Here is a 17,261-nt window from a genome sequence, read left to right on the forward strand (position 1 = left end):
CAGTAATTCATAATAACCGATTAAAGTAATTACATTTTTAAATAAACACAATCCACAATTCAAGAATTCAAATATTACTATTATTTATCTGTACAATAATAATTTGGCTATTTACTGCAGCCACAAAGAATATTATTTCCAAACATTTCAATTTCTATTTCCACAGACGAAATATTTTAGGTCCATTTTGACATTATTCATAGGCCGACTTTGAGTTGTTGAGTCGTTGAGGTTTGGATTAAATCCAATCGATTTAAGAGACAAGAACTAATAATAGTTGGCTGTGATTTCCAGCATTAAACCAAAATAGAGAAATCATGAACCAACTTGACTATACACCACAAAACCCTGTGTGATGCGCTAATAAATATGCCATGGATTGTCTTTTGACTAGATACTGTATTCCAAAATCAGTTCTCATAACTTGGTGGCAACATCTTGGACATACGTTAGAAAGTGAAACAAGGCTCTCGTATATGATCCCTGCAAAGTCTCCTTTATCAACATATCCAGTTTTAAAATCTGATACCAGCAAAATCTTTTCTGGTAATATCTCTTAATGTCTTTTAATAACTTTTATTTAACTAAAGGACAGACCACCATGCTGAATTTTACCATGCATTTATTTTCTCATAACATCTCTGGTATGAAACATCACTACCAGCAAATAGAGAGCTGAAGATGCTGAAGATGACATTCATATTAAGGCAAAACTGACAATGTGTTGGTAAGAACTGGTGCATGCAAAGTGCCAAAAATGATGTGGTCATGTTGTTATGAAATTTATGAATCAGTACTCTTGTTATACCATGCATAGTAAACGCTATTCTGGTTTTTACTATATGGTTAATACATCCAGATCATACTTATTGCCTATCATTGATGGTTTATGACCTTTGGCTTTTGAGCAAAGCCCAGAAGTGAGTTGCATTATTTCTGGCATTGATCCACACAGCTGGACCCAGAAACCACACCATTTTATTTCATAAAATGTTTCTTTCAATGAAATATAACTCTAAGGAGACTTGAGCTTTGTCAGAAAAATCAATGAATATTCCAGAAAAAGACTACCGGACTGTAGATTCTGTATGGCAGCGCAATGACTATAGGAAATAAATAACCAGCTTGAGACCCTAATGACATAAATTAGCCATTTGTGGTGCTATGTAAATGTTGGAGGGGGGGCACGGTGGCTTAGTGGTTAGCACGTTCGCATCACTCCTCCAGGGTTGGGGGTTCGAATCCCGCCTCCGCCTTGTGTGTGTGGAGTTTGCATGTTCTCCCCGTGCCTCGGGGGTTTCCTCCGGGTACTCTGGTTTCCTCCCCTGGTCCAAAGACATGCATGGTAGGTTGATTGGCATCTCTGGAAAATTGTCCGTAGTGTGAATGAGAGTGTGTGTGTGCCCTGCGATGGGTTGGCACTCTGTCCAGGGTGTATCCGGCCTTGATGCCCAATGATGGCTGAGATAGGCACAGGCTCCCCGTGACCCGAGGTAGTTCGGATAAGTGGTAGAAAATGAATGAATGTAGATGTTGGAATCCAAGAAATCTTATGATAAATATACATGGATCCATGTTTCTTTTATGTAGAATTTTAATTTATGTAGCAAACAGGGTGCAGCTCAACACACCAGGTACATCAAGTATTCTTTAAAACAGCTTTGATCTGGAACACAGTGAAATCTCAAACAAATCCTATAGAAGATTGTGTACAGGATGAGCATACTGACCAACCCCTGATGTTCCTGGCGAGGGTTCTATTAGTGTGCTGATGAATCACAGGCATTCATGCTGCTTGAAAAATGGGCAAACTTTGTCAAAATCATGCAGCTGTGTCATACCAAGTGTTCACTGATGCATATTGTCAGCTTACAATTTGCAAAACAATATGATTCCAATATACAGCAGTATAAGCAGAATATATGTCCATATTGTGCAATTCTAAAAAAAAAAAAAAAAACGTCTGTTTGTGCAATCGTAATTGAATTTGCTCTTGTTTTGCTGCATAGGCCTTCTTGACATCTAAAGCAGAAGTTTCTACCCTCCAATAGTTTTGTGGCATGTGGCCAAACCAGAGGTATTTCAAGGCGGTTACGTAAGGAGCTTGACAACTTGAATAAGTCAGTGGTACGAATTGTGGCTAATTTCCGGACACTAAGAAAGAGCTGTCGTTGTTACGTTTATTGCTGACAATTAATGAGTGCTTGATGTGGGGAGGCAGCTGCGGAAAGAAAAAAATAGACATTAAAATTGGTTCCCTTGGCTGCTCTGTGGGCAGCAGGTCTGAGGCAGTGACCGCTCGACCCGATGTGAGACAGAAATAGACAGGGAGGAGTCAGTGGCATGGCAGTGAGAAATGTAGTTGCAGACAGAACAAAGACACAAATCTGTGTCTGTTGCCTCAGCCAAATAAATAAATAAACACAACTCACTTCTGACAAAGCTGCAAAGCTGTGTCACCCTTAGACGAATGTCAGGATTTGATGATTTTTCCTTGACACGAAACAAAAACCCTCATAATTTCAAGTCTCTCCTTCAATTTGGACTAACAAAAAGTCATCTCAGTTGGAATTTATTTTTCTCTCTGTAAACGACAATCTGAACTCACATTTCTGCCTCAGGCAGAGGAGTTTGTTTCATTATTGATGCAAGTGCATTGTCTGACCTTTTACATGCTTAGAGACACCATCCACTGAGCTTTAATTATTAATATCAGTCCAAATGTAGTCTGTACTATCTGGAATTGTGAGAGAGCCAGCATTCATTTTGTTTACATTTGCAAAAATGTCTCTCATATATACAAAATGCCATTTGAGTTTTTGCAACCAGGGATGTATCAACGGCGTGTTTTCCAATATATGTTCAGATATTGTATCAGCTGGACTATTAAAGCTCAATAACAAACCCCGAAAGTCAGTTTAGGACAAACTGATAAAAGCAACGTCCTTTAGTGACCTTGTGCAAATATGTGCTTTTAACTTGCACCCATAATGTATATGCCTTCCCACAGGTGCCAGCCAAAATGTTTAAGTTCCTGCATATAAAGTAAGTATGTATTAAGGCTTGGTTATCCATCACATTAAATGTGCTCATGTGCAATTCATCTTTTCTTCACTCATCTTAATAATGGGATCTAGATGTAGAGTAACACCATCCACATGGCATCTCAGAAAGGTTCACATGGCATCTGGCTGAAACTAGACGTGAATGTGTGAGCAGTCAGATATGAAGCTCACAGGACAAATAAAGGTCAAGAATGTCTGGTGCTGCGCAATGCATTTACATTGTTCCTGGATTCAGTCTCAGTAACTGCTAGGTCAGGGTTTTGGTGGTTTAAATTAGGCTACTATTTCTTTGTATTTTGGGAGCTAGACCCAACTAATTTTTTTTTTAAAGAACTATGGATGGAAGGTACAAACAAAAACAGCACACTGATATTAGAGCAACACGAATGACGTAGCTGAGGTTAAATGAACCGCCAGAGCAAGAATTTACAGACCATGTTGACACTGCTGCCATGTGTAATACTAGAAACACATAATTAATACTTTTCATTTTATGGGGGTTGGGGTTTATGGTGGTATGGTGTATTTATATATATATATAAATAAGGCCACACCCACACCTTTAAGTTTAAATCCAAATTCAGATAAAGCTATTGGTATTGTGTTACTCCCCTAAACCAGAGGAGTCTTTTGAATGACAAACTAAAAACAGTGAAAGTAATCAAAGGCACCTTGGACTATCTGCCACTTTCTTGACATGTTGGCATCCTGTGTGATTACAAAGAAAACACATCTGCCCTGTGAGATTTCCTTTTTGTATTACCACAAGATCCAGTGTTATGGTTGTTCCAACATCAGACCAAAATCCAGACACATTGAGTAGATCTTGTCAAGATGTTAAAGGGACACCTTTTGATAGGGGACGGTTTGTTCTTTTCCAATATAAGGTGATAGCAATGCATGAGATAAGTGTGTAAAGATCAGGGGCTACAGATATGAGGTGGATGTAAGGAGAATTAGAAGAGGGGGGAGTCAGGGCAGATGATATCAGTCTCCTTGACTTATATGTCGGTGGATAACATAAGCTTGAGATGACAGTTAAAGAACAAGTGTGATATAGGTATATGGATGGTTTGCAAAGATTCTACAGCTATTCCATTTATTACTGCAGGAAAGTAGGTTTGGCTTAAAATATTTGGAATTAAACATTAATTGTGTTTATTTGTTGTTGTTGTTGAGTCTTGAGAACCAAGAAAATCAAAGTTTTTAAGACTCATCTACCAAAAAAATAATTAATATGTTACGTATAATTACGATAAAACCTTAATGATACTAAAAGAACAAGAGACATAGTAAAAGCATAGAGGCTGCCGTCAAATATCCACCATGTTAACCATGTTTTTTTTTTTACCAGACACAAACCTTTGTATGGCATCTCAGCTAACTAAATTAAAATGCTAGAGATCCTAGAAGTGAAAAAGGAACGCAACAAAGATGGGCAAAACCAAGAAGAGGTAGTGACAGCTCAGAAAATTAAAATCCAACAATGTCGCAGAGGTAGCCAAAGGAGCCCTTCTTGTTTAATTTGTTACTAATGCTACTCAGTTACTAAATGTAATTCCATTCCGTTTTATTTGTCTAGCGCATTTAATAATTGACAGTGTTGAAAAAGTAGCTTTACAGGAATCAATATCTAAAAAAAATGATACAAGCCAAAGGCAAAGGTTATGAAGTTATTAAGTTGTTTTAGCTAGCTAGGTGACATTAGAGATAATCACTGTTAGAGGTACTCACTCACTCTCTCGCTCATTTTCTACCGCTTATCCGAACTACCTCGGGTCACGGGGAGCCTGTGCCTATCTCAGGTGTCATTGGGCATCAAGGCAGGATGCTCTCATTCACTCACGCAATCACACACTACGGACAATTTTCCAGAGATGCCAATCAACCTACCATGCATGTCTTTGGACCGGGGGAGGAAACCGGAGTACCCGGAGGAAACCCCCGAGGCACGGGGAGAACATGCAAACTCCACACACACAAGGCGGTGGCGGGAATCGAACCCACAACCCTGGAGGTGTGATGCGAACGTGCTAATCACTAAGCCACCGTGCCCCCCCCCTTTGTGTACTCTAGAAGCTAAGTCTCTCAACTAGTACTGATTAATTCTGCTGGTCATACAGTATAATTTACAGTGAAGTTTTGATTGTCATAATTTTTGCCTAGTGAAGAGTTAAGAAACTGTTGATTACCCCATAAAAAGACACTAATCTTGAAATACGTGCATAGTCCTTAAATGTTTACTAAGGTTTATGTAGCACAGCTGACAGTAATGAACCCTCAACGGTTGAGTTATATGCTATCAAAATGTTGAATTTTCAGTTTATTAGCTTGCTGAAACAGAATAAGGTCACAGAGGAGGACTATAACAATAAAACTGATGCACAAGGAAAAAAACTAATAAAAGAAAAACTAGTAGTAATAAAACAAGATACACAGGAAGTTTAAAAATACAACCCCTATGATTACTGTCTCTAGTTCTCAACACCATTGGGATGAGCAGAGATTTTCTGAATTCCTCTTCTTAACTGCCAACAGAACATTGAGGGCTGTAATCCCCTGCCTGCTTGCTTTCACTGTCACATTCCGTGGTCATGGATGGGAGGATTTGAGCTGTGACACTTTTGATTTTAGGCCAAAGTAACCAAAGTACTTTAACTTTGACCTCAACGCTGTTTGTGAATTATTGGAAAGGATAGAAAGTAAAGACAAAAGTCACTGGAAGGTGAAAAGGTTTGCATCTGATCCAGAAATTTTAAAAGTTGAAACTAACAGCATTTATACCAGAAAGATACCCTGAAATGACATTTTCTAATGACTTACATTTACATTTACAGCATTTACTCATGCAGTCCTATCTCGCTCATTTCAAATTCACTCATCTCATTCATTTCAAATACATTAGTGTGAAAAAAAAAATACATAAGTATAGAAGCAAATAAAATTCATCGGTTAAGTGTTTTCATTAATTTATTCGGCACAGCAGTGCGATAATTTATTTACATACAAACAATCACCCATAACATTGTGCCTAATATTGTGTAGATCCTCCTTATGACAAAACACCTCAGATCTTTTGAAAGATGGGCTTCACAAGACCTCTGAAGGTGTGCTCTGGTATCTGACACCAGGACAGGCCTCTATGGATCAGATTTGTTTGTCCAATACATCCCACTGACACTCGATCAGAGTGAGATCTGGGGGATTTGGATTCCAAGCCAACACCTTCCTGAATGATTTTTGCAGTCTTACAGAGCGCATTTCAGCATCCTGCTGAAAGAAGACACTGTCATTAGAGAATACTGTTGTCATGAAGGTGTGTACTGGTCTCCAACAATGTGTAGGTAGGTGGTACATGCCAAAATAACATCCACATGAATGACAGGACCCAAGGTTTCATAGCAGAACATTACCCAGTGCATCACACTGACTCTGCTGAATTGCCTTCTTCATATAGAACATTGCGATTTTTTCTGCTTTCAATACATCAACTTTGAGAACTGACTGTTTGATTGCTGCCCAATATATCTAACCCATGACAGCTTTAATGTTATGGCTGATCAGTGTATAAAACTAGCCATACATTAAACTTGGTTGCCTTGAATGCCTCTTAGATAGCTCTAGAATGTTTAATTGCCCTGTAATATGCAGCTAAGCTTTTTTGCCTATGTTTTGCTAGTTTTTACACCTTATTATAGCCGATATGTTAGCTTTATTTTCAACATTAGGTAATTATTTAGAACTGGCTCATAAGCTGGTTAAAAAGTTGGAATGTTGCTTGTCCATTTTCAACTCCATCGTCATTGAACGAACTAATAATGATGAACAAGTAAGTCTTTCTATAAGACCTATTAATGTTCTCCCTCTTAAAAATAAAGCCATTTTATGGAATGGGTGACAAAAAGTTGAAGTAAAGTAGATTGAATTTGAAGTTATTCAGCAGAGCTAGCATGGATGGGTGTCATAACCAATGGCCTATGCTGTTGTCAAGCACATAACAGTTGCTTACTGTTAAAGAAAAGCACCTTGCTTGGTCCCATCGTGGGCTGCTTCCTGTCTGTCTCCTCGGGTGTTTATATATGGGTTAGCGTGGGCTCACACTCTACATCACGCCTTCATTTGCAGGAAGGACAGGATGGGGGGGCAGATCGATGACTTGTAGAAAAGAAAAAACCCAGTGTGTCTTTTTTCAAGGCCACAGGTTGATGTTTTTTCTTGAGTTTCCTTTCCAGCCCCAGAAGTGCCATAATTAAGCAAGAACAGTTCAATCCAAACTAGGAAGCAGTAATTTTTTTTGATCAGTGTGTTTGCTTTACTGTTTGCTTAGCTAAGCCACACAGTCTTCCACACTGGGAGTTACTAGCATTCAATCACGCAAGTAGACCACAGGAAGTGAACCAACTCTTTACTTGGCCACAAAGTGGGAGCTGAATAAGGCTTCAGAGGAAATGTGGACAGCTGACCACTTTGTGAATCATAGGTGTGGTGTATGTTTTTATTCCCCAAGAAAAGCAATCAGTGAGAATTTGGATTCTATTTCTTTTTTATTTATTGTCAGAAGACAACAAGATCAGCCCCATTGCAAAGTATTGCTGTTTGTTATGGAGGACTAATTTGCAGCTTCTTGATTAGAGTACAAAATGTTCACGACATGCATTTTTCAACACGCCACAAAAAACTATTTTTTTCTGAAAAAATGTGATGTTTAGTGTAGTGAAATTTTATACCTAAATATTTTATATCTAACCATAAGTAGATCCAAAACATTTTTGTTTGACACTGTTTAGGTTAAGATTCATCTAAAAATGTTATGCCTTTATGACGTCATCACTTATATGCCCAAATAGCCCAAGGGGCTCATGTGGAAAACATTTCATGACCAAACATTTTGGTGTGGACTTTTGACACCAGCCAAAGATGCTCTGCTAAGATTTCATTCATTCATTCATTAATTTCTACCGCTTATCCGAACTATCTCGGGTCACGGGGAGCCTGTGCTTATCTCAGGCGTTATCGGGCATCAAGGCAGGATACACCCTGGACGGAGTGCCAACCCATCGCAGGGCACACACACACTCTCATTCACTCACACAATCACACACTACGGACAATTTTCCAGAGATGCCAATCAACCTACCATGCATGTCTTTGGACCGTGGGAGGAAACCGGAGTACCCGGAGGAAACCCCCGAGGCACGGGGAGAACATGCAAACTCCACACACACAAGGCGGAGGTGGGACTGCTAAGATTTCTTGTCATTGAAATGTTGAGTTGAATTGCTTTGAATATGATGAAAAAAACATTCTTGAGTAATCAGAGGTTTTAAAATTACTCTACAGTATATATGAGGAACTCAATCCTATGCGCACCGTGTTTGGCAATTTCCTGTGATTTTCCCAGACACACAAAAAAGTCTGATTTTGTCTTAGACCACCGCAGCTAATTCATGAAACTTTTTTTTTTTATTCTGAGTGCTTTTCTATATCAAAGCGGTATTTGGGGACTCGGCTCTATCCTGCTATCCTGAATGATGCTCCAGTTAAGAATTTAAACATGTCTGTTGAGTGGTGCTGTGCTACATTATCATGTACTGCTGATATATTTTGGATTTTAAATGAATCTTTGGAGTGAAGAGGTTTTATTGAGCAATCTATATATAGCAGATTTATATTTTGCAGGTAGAATATAGCCAATTGTAGTAAATAACGATTAAAATATGACAAAGCATGCTGAAAATAATCAATGATGCTGAGGTGTGATTTGACCCATCACAAAGCAGAGAGCTGTTTTCACTCATAAGGGGATTATTTTCAAATAGCAGCACATCCTTAACAGTTTTACTCCATTTATTACAGCAATTTGTTATCATTTATAATTTCATATGAACGTTATACTACTGTACGTAACTGACGACAGTACTAGTGTCAGAGAAAATCAATCAAGACCAATCTGAATTTAACAGTTCTATGGTATTATGAGAGACAAAATGCTTAACAAATGTATCTAAATAAGAGTAAATGTAGCCTTACTGCTAATTTCCTGCTAATTATACAGTAAATACAGGAATGCAAATCCGATATATATACTCGCATTTCTGTTTTAACTTTACAAAACGATGGACAGACCAGTCCTGACACGGATCTGTGTACGTTTAAGTTTAGATGTGGCTTGTAGCTGTGAATTCATCAGTTTGATTTCATATAATTGAAAAAAATAATAATAAAATCCACCTTTTTTTTCCTTTCTTTTGCATGTCCTCTTGTTGTCAGTAAATAAGCAGATAGCACTTTTGTTCCTACTGACCTATTTGTACCTTTCTGCTTTTGTACAGTACTGAATAGACTTTTTGACTATTTCCAACACTGGCTGTAGCTCATTGTGTGTAGAATCTCTGGCTAAACAAGTGTAGTTCCTTATTTCTCAACAACTTGACAAATTAGAACATTTTTAGATAACAATCTAAGTATACTCCAGCTTTGTTGATAAGAACTGGTTTTGCGTTTCAGGCCCAGACAGTGTTATCACATGTCCTGTCATTTACAGTTGAGTCACCGTGACTTATGTCATAGTGACAGTTTGCCCAACATTTGGACTTTAGGGAAAAACATTATATTGGAAGAGTTTGCTTTATTGTTCTCTGTGAAAGTCACATGTCAGCATCTCGGTATACACTGGGAAAGAAAAGACCTGATTCATAAAATAATTGTGGTATGAAATTGAACAGACTTTAGGGCTTTTCACACTGTGCTTAACCCTGGGTTATTGTTGATCTAATTTAATCATTTTGTTTGTAATTTAGAAGTGATTTTTTCCCAGGGTTACGAAACCATGCTCTTAAACAGGTTCAGTCATGTGCCAAATGTGTACAGTGAGAAACAACATGGTGTTAGAATGAACAGACGCAAAATCAGTTGAACAGCATGTGTATCATATCAGTCACTGAAACCCTCTTTTGTGTAAACAGTAGTTAAAAAACTTTTCTTTGTGCATCTCAGGAGGCTTAGCAGCTAGTTATTTGTTTTCTTATTGATGCATAAAGCTGTTACAGTATGTAATCTGTACTACAAACATGAATTGTTAACCCCAGGTATAGTATAAGTGTGAAACGTGAAACAAGAATTTTCTTTATAATTAATCAACAGTTAACTAGATCACGTGTGAAGAGCTCTTTTGTGTAGTGCTGGATTCTGCTTCGGTCAAAGCTTTGGCCATTGTTCATGTTTGTTCTTAAGCTGCCTCCTCCTCCATGTCCTTATCCGGTGTATCTATGTTATTAATAAGTTATGAATCATAACTGTGATTCAAATACTCACATATCTTGCCTTAGATTTATATTCAATGTTTTCTATATTTCAAGCCCTCTTTAGCTGTTCCTGAGAGGGTGAAATGAGGGTGTAATAGTGACAGATCCAGTGGCTTATTTAGATGGATGGATGGATGGATGGATAGATAGATAGATAGATAGATAGATAGATAGATAGATAGATAGATAGATAGATAGATAGATAGATAGATAGATACTTACTTTATTGATCCCAGATGAAATTCAAGCACATTTACTGCACATGGTCAAAAAATATGAGCTGAAAATGAAACAAAATGTTCTAAAATGCTTCACCATGCATATTCACCCGACACGGCTGACACCTACAGGCTGTGTAAGTCTACAGTCTGGGATTGAACGCAATCAGCCCCAGCCTGAAATCTTCTTACCATTCTGTGTAAACATCTTTCTTTTATCTCTTGTTGCTGCTGTTGTGCTCATTTCCACAAAATTAGAAAATAAACTGCAAACAAAATTAGCAAATAATGTAACGTGAATGCAAGAAATACATTTTATACTGAAGTGTTTGTATCTTTGAAAGATGGTGTGTACAGTAAGTGTAAGTTTTGATAGCCATTTATATGCACTTTCTATAACCTACAGCGCATTAATCTATGAATTTGCTCACAAATGAATAATAAGTAAATTAATAAAATAATTTTACATATTACAGGGCTATTAAATATAGCCGATGACCAGCCTGGAGTCAGGCTGTTAATCGGAAGGTCTGGGTTCAAGCCCCAGCACTGCCAAGCTGCCACTTTTGGGCCTTTGAGCGAGGCCCTTAACCCTCCTTGCTCCAGGGGTCCTGTATCATAGCTCATAGGATATAGAGAGAAAAGAATTCTGCTGTAATGTATATGTGGTGATAATAAAGACTTATTCTATCATTAGAGAAATATGTGTAGGATTGTAAGAATTATTATTGTTGTATAACACATATGTAGATTAACACCTTTAGCTTTTAGCTTCTTGGACATGAAAGATTCTTGACATTTCACACTGGATGACACACAACACTGGATGCGGTCAAGTGTTACTCATTAACTATAAACTCATACAAAAGGTTCAAAGGTTTGATTCCAACACATTAGTCTGTATTAAAAAGTTTCATCCTTTAGCCCTCATCGGTGTCCTTTTTTATACACACGGCGAAAAAAAACAAACAGATAAAAGTCTCTGAATATAAACAACATTTTGTAGAATTAAATATTACAAAATATCATAAACAAACTATTTTAACTAATTTATTTTAATTTCATTTAAAATGACTTATTCTAATGGAATTTTAATGCTTAAATAAATAAATCAGATTAAAACTATTCTATGGATGACATGAGTAAGAAATGTCTAGTAATAGGTATATATGCTAGATATGTATTTGCACTCCATAAGATGGAGTTCTTTTTTTGCTGTATATCAAACCAGATTAAGTTTTTAAAACATCGACACAGCTCAACAAGGATTATCTAAACACACATCTCAAATGTGATAAAAATGAGGCTAATACCTGTAATAATAAAACAATGCTCTTGAAAAAGAAATTAATTCAGCACCTGAAGTAGTAACAATATATTCCCTGTAGCTGCTTTGACTGGCTTTGTTGGCGCATGACGTGATTAATAACAACGCCGGGCTGCATTGGCAAACAAAATTAATAAAAACTGGATGTGAGCATGACACAGAAAGTGGGAATATGTTATGTATGCCGTTGGCTTGGTGCAAATAAAAATAAGGATATTAATTCGAGTAGCCTCAATCAGGTTAATGTTTACATCCTCAAAATGGTTTTTCACATAATGCAGCAACTGCTTCTCTTCTCCAACCAGTGGAAATCTGATGAAGTCTTGGATAAACATTTAAATGACAGCTCCAGTAAATCAAGGATCAGATACAGGTTAGCATATTCATCACCAAGTGAAAATGGCTGGCACGGAAATGTGACAAGTTCAAGATTTAGACGATGATTTCAACACTTCCCCACAAACTACCAGTAACAAAAGAATATCTTTCTTTTCTCAGACACCCATTTCAGCATCAAAATGACATCATTTTCTAACATAATTACGAACATTAGTCATGTACAGGGTCAGAAAGCAGACAGCTATAAATAATCGGTGTAACTACTTACCATCCTTCTATAATTACTTTTAAAAGTTTCTCTATAAGAATATTTCTTGGTCTTGTATATTTTCTTTATCACTTTTTTTTTATCAATAAACTTTGAAGTAGCGATTTCTTTTTTCTTCCTCTCTCTCTCTTATTTTTAACCTTAGGCTAAGCAGGTAAACTCTGTTTGATTACTTGAACACTAATCCTTTTTTTGATTCAGGCTGGGTTTGCATTGAAAAATAAAGCCTGCTCTTCGAGGATAAAAAATGTGCACAACATTCGTAAACATGAAGGAAGAAACAGCACTTTAGCGTAAAGAATCTTTTATAAAGAACCTTTTGATTTATGGCTCTTTAACTATTCATGCCGGTGCCACAGAACTGAACAAAAAACCAATTCACTGTAAATGTTACCTTTATGTGAAAGGATCTTTGTGGTAGAAAATAAACACTACTTTGACAACGGTTGGGAATAATAAAAAAAATCCTCGAATGAACTGCAGTGTGTGAAAAGGCAAGATATATGAATGTGTCTGATACTCATAGATATAATGCACAACAGCATCAAATGAGGATATTCCCTTATATGTGAAAACATGCTAAAATCTGTGTAAACATGCAACAGAGTAAACCAAGAAACAGAACAGGAACCACAGAAAGACGAGAGAAAGAAGATGAGAGACGGTGTGGAGACAACCACAAACATAAGCATAAAGGATAAATTCATGACAGGATAACATTTAGCAGCCTAATCCAACCTGCCTGAAACTGAACCTAATCCAACTATTAAATACAAAATTCAAAATAGACAGACAGAATACATCGAGTTATGTTTAAGTTTATGAGATTTGTATTTAATCCAAATGAGCAGTCAAACAGACTTATAACTAAATAAATGTAATAATAATTATGACATAATATCAATAATACATCACAGGCTCCATGGTAATACTGAAAATTATATTTGGTCAGTCAGATTCATGAAAAAATATAATGGATGGTTTCCACAAAAATATTAAGTTTATTCTTTACTCACTCTCACGCACTCATCTGAACTACCTCGGGTCACGGGGAGCCTGTGCCTATCTCAGGCGTCATCGGGCATCAAGGCAGGATACACCTGGGACGGAGTGCCAACCCATCGCAGGGCACACACACACTCTCATTCACTCACGCAATCACACACTAGGGACAATTTTTCCAGAGATGCCAATCAACCTACCATGCATGTCTTTGGACCGGGGGAGGAAACCGGAGTACCCGGAGGAAACCCCCGAGCCACGGGGAGAACATGCAAACTCCACACACACAAGGTGGAGGCGGGAATCGAATCCCCAACCCTGGAGGTGTGAGGCAAACGTGCTAACCACTAAGCCACCGTGCCCCCCAAGTTTATTCTTTACACTAAACGTAAATGAAACAAGTTTCTAAAGTTTTTTTTTATAGATTCAATGACACCAATTCACATAATATTAATGTAAATTAATTGTCTCACAAGCATGTCACCACTGATGGGAAATAGAACTGTATCTTTACATTTAATCAATTAATACATGGATTATAGAATAGCACAGTAGTACTGTAGCTCTTACAAAACACCAGTGCTGAGAATTTGATTTTCAGCTCAGGTGCGAGTTTTTGGCGAGTGTTTGATTTCATTCAGAGCTTTGACAATACACACTCAATTCATCTTGTATGAAGAAAGTCACTGTGATAATGTTACTCGATTCAGTCACACTGAACCGATATATGCATCTGAATTAAGTAAACTCAATAAGTTTTCTTTTTCAGTGTATGCTTCACAGACAGCACTTTTATATGCTGTTTAATTTTAAGAATGAAGGACATTTAACAACCGATTTTCATCACATATATTCATGTACCTTCATTCATTCCTTCCTCTACATCTATCAGGACTGCTCTTTCAGTTCCTTATCTGCTCAAACCAAATCTTCAGGATTTTAAATTTTCTACTCTCTGTAATTGCTTCTATTGAAGGACTCGCACATGGAGCAATATTCCTTACAGACTTCCCTGTATATGATCCCTGACACTTGGTTGTAGCTTGTCATGGATGCTGTTTCTGTCTGTATTTTGCACCCTGCTGCTAAGTGCTGGATTGTCTTGAGGGTTTGCACAGGCTGCACCTTGGGTGTTGGCTGATACTGTGTGAAACACGGCTGTGTTGATTAATCTACTGCTGAGAGCTCTTCTTGCTCTTCTGGGATTAGTGCTGATGTGCTTATCCTTCAGTCCTGCCTTTATCCAGCCAATGGTGTTCATAGAAATAAAAATAAAGATGCTGTATTGGTATATATGTTTGTTAAAAAATGTATATAAACATTTACATTTACATTTACATTTATAGCCTTTAGCAGACAACCTTATCCAGAGCAACTTACATTTTATCTCATTTTATACAACTGGGCAATTGAGTGTTAAGTCTCTTTCTCAGGTGCCCAGCAGTGGCAGCTTGGTGGAACTGGTATTCAAACTCAGAACCTTCCTAGTGTAAACAGTGTAAATGTCCCCTCGGTACACGTATGTACGGTGGCCGAGAAGTGCAAAACAAATTAACAAATCCGAAAACACATTAACAAATCCGAAAACAAATTAACAAATCCGAATACACAACGACAAGTCAGACAACCCAGAAACTGTAGTGTATCGTTTTTGAAAGTAAACTTACCGATCATCGGACAAGACACCTGTCACTCAAGATATACAGGTATGGAATCTTATGTGTAGTGTGTAAAGTTCTCCGTTTAAATGTAAGAAAATAACAGAATTAATCCACAGTAATCCATTCCATTCATCCATTCCAACTTTTCCCTGCGGCAGACTGTTGAACATCATGTATACCTTGAGTGACAGGTGTCTTGTCCAATCACAAACTATAACAACCTCTTCCGGGTTGTCTGAAATGTCGTTGTGTTTTCTGATTTGTTAATGTGTTTTCTGATTTGTTAATGTGTTTTCTGATTTGTTAATGTGTTTTCTGATTTGTTAATGTGTTTCATGCACCGATTCAGACAACCCGGAAGCGGTAGGTATAGTTTGTGAATGGAAACTTACCGATCATTGGACAAGACACCTGTCATTAAAGATATACAGATGAATGAAAGGTGTCTCGTCCAATGATGGTAAGTTTCCATTCACAAACTATACCAACCTCTTCCGGGTTATCTGACTTGTTAATGTGTTTTGGGATTTGTTCATTTGTTTTCGGATTTGTTAATTTGTTTTCGGATTTTTTAATGTGTTTTGGGATTTGTTAATTTGTTTTGCACTTCTCGGCCACCGTACGTATGCCTACCTGCATGAATGTACAGGTGGTGGTTTATAAGGTGCCATTATGTACTATAACGACGCTAGTTTGTGGAAAAAAAAGATAAGATCAGAGGTCCAGAAAAGTGTTTTTCCGTTCATAATAACGTCTCCAAGGTGATACAGGTCTCTGAGATACAGATACAGTATAGATGATACAGATACAGAGAATGCTTTTTGTCTTTCAGCAAGGAGACAAAACATTACATGCAGCATATTGAAATGGATTTAGTTTACACACGCTGTTTTTATTCCGATGACATGGAAATGTACCTAAATATGCCTCTGATTCTTACTTCTAATAAACAAATGACATCAACAAGGCCTTCGTTTCCTCTCTGTTAGCGTGACTCCTTTCACGGATGAGTCAAGAACATAGAAATTACAGTATGTTACTGTAAATTTCACAAGTGTTAATTGTGTTGAGTGCAAGCCTCAATCTCTACTCAAACGTTTTGTTACTTTCTATTAACAAGTTTAGTATTCATAGTCCTGCTTGTTGTGTGACTGTGGAACAACCTGAGGAACATTTATTATCTCACAAGCATAGTATATATTATACAGTGAGATTATGTTTATGAATCACACTTACTTACTTACTTACTTACTTACTTAAGTATTAAACATTTAAACGTTTAAAGCACTATAACTCTATCCATCTTAAAACCCATCTGCTCGAGCATATGTATCATCAGTCCATTGTCTAAATTTTTTGTCATTTTGACTGATGTGATTTTCTCACATTAAAAAATGTATCCATGTTGGTTTATTTTAGTTGAAGCCATACCTAAGCATAATGTCTGCGTTATCTGTCCCAACCAGACCAAAACACATTGTTTTCTTTCAGCACATCCTGTATACAGAGTAGATTATGTGAACAAGGATCCCAGGGGACTGGTATGGCAGATCAAACCAACAATGCATTAACTTAACATTGATTCTCAACTACTGCTCTAGCTGTATTGGATCCTAAAAGCCACGTGTCATCCATTCAGTCTATATGGAATTTATTTAAAAGAAAAGAAAAGAAAAACAACTGAATTTACTTGGCTATGAATGAACACATGTAGACCCTGAATATGAGGCTTTGTAATATTGGTATTCATAATGAATTTTAGGTGTATATTTTGACATTTCGTCTGTTGTGACCCAGAAAAATAGGACAAGTACAGTAGATGATAACCTCCTAGAAAGTGCAGTGGACAGAGCAAATATTCCATAAATTTGTTGAGTTTAATAGGCAGGTATAAACCTAAGGTACATTTGGTACATGACATGTTTTCAATTCTAAATGTAAATTTGATATTTGACAATACCACTAAACCTGCTATGACACAGTGTGTATGTTTTGTTCAGTTTTCGGTGTAGAAGTCTAGTTATGAATCAGTTTAAAATATACAATCTATATCTGTGGTTTTTAGTAGTATTAATGT

The sequence above is a fragment of the Tachysurus vachellii genome, chromosome 18, assembly GCF_030014155.1.
Source record: "Tachysurus vachellii isolate PV-2020 chromosome 18, HZAU_Pvac_v1, whole genome shotgun sequence".
Classification (NCBI taxonomy): domain Eukaryota; kingdom Metazoa; phylum Chordata; class Actinopteri; order Siluriformes; family Bagridae; genus Tachysurus; species Tachysurus vachellii.